The sequence below is a fragment of the Silene latifolia genome, chromosome 9 (genome assembly GCF_048544455.1).
Source record: "Silene latifolia isolate original U9 population chromosome 9, ASM4854445v1, whole genome shotgun sequence".
Taxonomy (NCBI): Eukaryota; Viridiplantae; Streptophyta; class Magnoliopsida; order Caryophyllales; family Caryophyllaceae; genus Silene; species Silene latifolia.
The window spans coordinates 218,132,333-218,136,760 of record NC_133534.1 but is presented as its reverse complement, the minus strand read 5'-3'; the positions used below and the strand labels follow the sequence as shown (position 1 = coordinate 218,136,760).

At 41.1% G+C, this 4,428-nt stretch overlaps 1 non-coding gene across 1 annotated transcript; it reads right to left on the bottom strand.

Moving 5' to 3' along the window:
- Window positions 1-1,278: 1,278 nt before the first annotated feature.
- LOC141603099 (small nucleolar RNA R71) lies at window positions 1,279-1,385 on the bottom strand. The gene has a single exon (XR_012524994.1). It is a non-coding gene; the product is annotated as a small nucleolar RNA R71 (small nucleolar RNA).
- Window positions 1,386-4,428: the final 3,043 nt, after the last annotated feature.

Below are 4,428 nucleotides of genomic sequence, written 5' to 3'. Positions count from 1 at the left end.
CTATGAATCCTTGCATTTACTATCATCTCCTATCTTTTCAATGAGACTTGTAAGACATAACCCAACTCGAGTCTCATTAGACCATGCATGTTGTTGAGTAGGGAAGATTAAGTCGACTTGTAGGTGTTGTACAATCTAATCGATTCGGCTCCGGGACCCAAACTTTCCTAGGATTGTAAGATATAACCCAACTCAATCCATCACAACAATAATTGCTTGCTTATAATTTGAGAACATGTTTGTATGATCATATCCCATGATTCCCCTATGATCCCATGACACCCTAGTGCCTTTAATCAATTGTTTACACCCCCTTTAATTCATCTTGCTTGTTTATTTTCATTGTTATTCTAGTTTAGTAACCTTCTACATCAACCCAATTTGTGACACCCCTTAGACACCACTAGTTACAATAGAAATCTCATTTCAACTCCCGTCCCTTGGGATCCGACCTTTACTTGCCTCTTTACTAATTGTAGAGTTGCTTGTTAAGCTATAAATTGTGTTTTGATTCGACCGTGACCAACGACCACATCTATCTATTTGTGAATACTAAACGGACTCGATCAAAAAATGGCGCCGTTGCCGGGGACGGTGTTTGTTTGATTTAGATTTCCTTTTTGTTATTAGTTGTGTCTTTCTTCGCCTTGAGGAAGTAAAAATCCTCAAGGTTTGTTCTAATTGTTTTTGAGTTGTTTGATATTTTGCATGTCTAGAAGGTTACAAAGTGATTTGTTACCTTTTGACCGTGAAATCGAAAGAACCTTGACGAATAATAGGAGACTTGTTAGAAGGAATTTGAGAGGTGTTGGTGAAGTTGTTCAACCCACTAGTGAGTTTGTCAATCCTTTCGCAATAGAAGGAGAAGAAAACCCATTACACAATACCTTACAAAATCCACCTACAATGCCAAAATTCTCGTCACACTCCGTACCCACCGAGGAGAATCTACCAAATGGTACTCCTACACCGCAACATCTCACCGGTAATTTTATTGCCAAGTCCGCCTTCATCCAACTAGTTGAGAGAAGCCAATTCGGGGGAATGCCTAGTGAGGACCCTCATTCTCATATGGAAACCTTTTGCGATTATTGTGATGCTATCTCTCAAACGGGCGTGACTCAAGACCAAATTAGATGGGTTTTATTTCCTTTTTCCTTAATCGGCACCACAAAGCAATGGTTGAAGGGCCTTGATAAGGCCACCCTTGGAATAGATTCTTGGAAGAAGTTGGCTCTAGCTTTCTACAAAAAATTCTACCCACCGGAAAAGACCAACATGCTAAGAGCTCAAATTACGGGTTTCAAGCAAAGGGATGAAGAGTCTTTGTATGAAGCTTGGGAGCGGTTCAAAGGTATTTGTCGCTCATGTCCTCACCATGGACTTAGCGAATTTGGTGCAACAATTTTGGAATGGTTTATATGAAGATTCTAGGAACATTCTCAATATGGGATCAAATGGAATGTTCACCGAAGTTGATGACAATCAAACATGGAACAAGATTGAGGAAATGGCGGTCCATAATTCACAATATAGTAGACCTCGCAAGGCTACTAGAGGAGGAAAGCATGAAGTGGACTCCGTTACTCAATTGGGTGCTCAACTTAGTGCTCACATTGACACAATCAACTTGAAGTTTGAACAAGCTATGGCTAGACTTAAGGAAAACTCAAAATCATCGAAGCATCATGTCAATGCCATGACGGCATCCTCATCAATCCCAAGTGGGATATGTGAGAATTGTGGAACTTTGGGTCATGACCCAAGTGAGTGTAGGGGAACAACCGAACAAGTTAATGCTTTCCAAGCTTACAAAAGTGGTACCCCTTATTCGAATTTTTACAATGAAAACACCAAGTTCCATCCAAATCTCTCATACAAGAGCCAAAATGTTCAAAACCCTCAAACAACATACACTCCACCACCCATGAGAAACCAAAATCAAAGACCCTTTTACAATCAAAACCAAGGTTACCAAAATCAAAATCCATACAATCACCAAAATGACCAAGGCTTTGATGTCCAAAAAGCGGTCCTCCAAATGCAAAAGAATCAATAAGAATTTTTCACCCAAATGCAAAAAGATAGCCAAGCAAAAGAAACCACCATCAACAACATTCTAGCTCACACCAAGATGTTGGAAACACAATTGACTCAACTAGCATCTTCAAGCTCACAAAGACAAAAGGGGCAATTACCACCTCAAAGTAATCCCCCTAGACATGAAAAGGTTAGTGCCATTCACTTGAGAAGTGGTACAAGGTATGAAGCACCGAAGAAGCAAGTTGAGGATGAAGTTGTGGAAGCTAGTGAAAAGGAAGAAATTGTGCAAAACTCCAAAGATGGAGAATCATCAAAAGAAGAAAGTTCAAAGAAAAATGAAGACAAGGCCAAAGAGAAGGAGCCCATTGTGATTAGACTTCCTTTTCCAAGTCGTCAAGCCAAGCCCAAATTTGATGATCAACTTGGAAAGTTCATGGAAATTGTGAAAAATTTAGAAGTCTCAATTCCTTTCACGGAATTAATCAATCACGTTTCGGCCTATGCAAAGTACATGAAAGATATCCTCACAAAGAAGAAGTCGATCCGGAAACTTGAGACTATCGCCTTCACTAAGGTGAGTAGTGCAATACTTCAAGGGAGTTCACCTCCAAAGTTAAAGGATCCGGGAAGCTTCTCAATACCGTGTACCATTGGCGACACAACGATCAACAAAGCCTTATGTGATCTAGGGGCTAGTGTGAGTGTCATGCCGTACTCGGTAAGTAAAAGGTTGGGAATGGGAGAGCTTAAATGCACCAACATCACACTTCAAATGGCCGATAGATCGACGAAGACACCATTAGGGATATGGGAAGATGTCCCCGTGCGAATTGGGAAGTTTTTCATCCCGGTGGACTTTGTCATTGTTGATATGGAGGAAGATTCCAACATTCCAATCATCCTAGGAAGACCTTTTCTACACACCGCCGGTGCGGTGATTGATGTGAAACATGGAGAGCTCACTTTAGAAGTGGGAGATGAAAGCATAACTTTTAATCTTGACAAGACCATGAGAGCTCCTCGTTTGCATGAGCCATGTTTCATGATTGATCATTATAGCCGAAAAGATGAAAGGAAGAGATCGGAACTCCAATGGAGGAAGAAAATTGAAGATGCTCCATTCAAAGAGCAAGTGAATTGTGACAAGGAGAGCTTGCAAGGCTCATCAAAATCAACCAAGGAAGAAGAGGATGGCCTCATTGGCCAAGAGAAGAAATTGGGAGAGTTGTCTCCATCTAAGCAAGAGATTTTCAATGATCAACTCAATGAAGTTTGTGGTCTTTGGGACGACGAGTTTGAAGGGATTTTTAATCCCTACATTGGGCATGCCATCGATCATGATCAACAACAAGGGCAAACGGTCTATTGAGGACCTCTACCATAATAATGAACAAGCTTTTGATTACTTTTTCAAGGTGTTGAGCAACATCAACAACACCTTGAACATGCCCCCTTGACATCTCATCAAGAATGAGAGTTTGGTGGAGTCCTCCCTAAACCACCACTTGTAAATATTTCTAACTCCCTAACTTACATTTCAATTCTTGTATTGCATTTTTGTCATTTTTGGATTTTTATTTACTTTGATCAAAATAATTGTCATGTAAGAGAAAAGTGAGGGAGGGACTAACGACTTCAATTGATGTGTAGTGCTTTACCTTAGTGTGGGGATGGGAATTGCCTAGGCTATCCATGCCTTAGTAATGCCCCCACAATGAAGAACACAAGAAATGAAGAAGAATGGAAGAATGGTAAAGGGAAATGCATTGTGCACGAATGGAATGAATCCGGGTACAAAGGACCAGAATCCGAGCGGATTCCCAAGAATCCGCCCGTCTTATGCAATCCGAGCGTCCTGCACAAAAGACGCCCGTCTTGAACTGAGCTGAAATTTGAAATTTTCCCACTGTTAAAGAATCCGAGCGGATTTCCAAAAATCCGCCCGTCTTGAAGAATCCGGCCGTCTTGTAAAAAAGACGCCCGTCTTTGCAGCTGAGGAAAACAAGCAAAAATCTCTGGACTGAAATCCGTCCGTCTTTGAAGAAATCCGCCCGTCCCGTGTTCAGACAATCCGAGCGGATTGTACCAAATCCGCCCATCTTTAGGCGAGCTTTCGCAAAGATTGAAGAAGCAGAATCCGCACGGATTGTACCTAATCCGCACGGATTGCCCCTGCAGTTTTGAAAATTTCGGTCCCTTTATAACCCCTCCCACCTTCATTCATTCACTCATTCATTCATAAACACTACCCACAACATCAAAACCCTCATCCTCTCCATCATAAAAACAAAAACCCTCAACAACATTCAACAAAAACAAATCAAACCACCCTTCCAACAACAATTTAATCACTCAACCTTCAACAAAAATCAAAACCAAGAACAA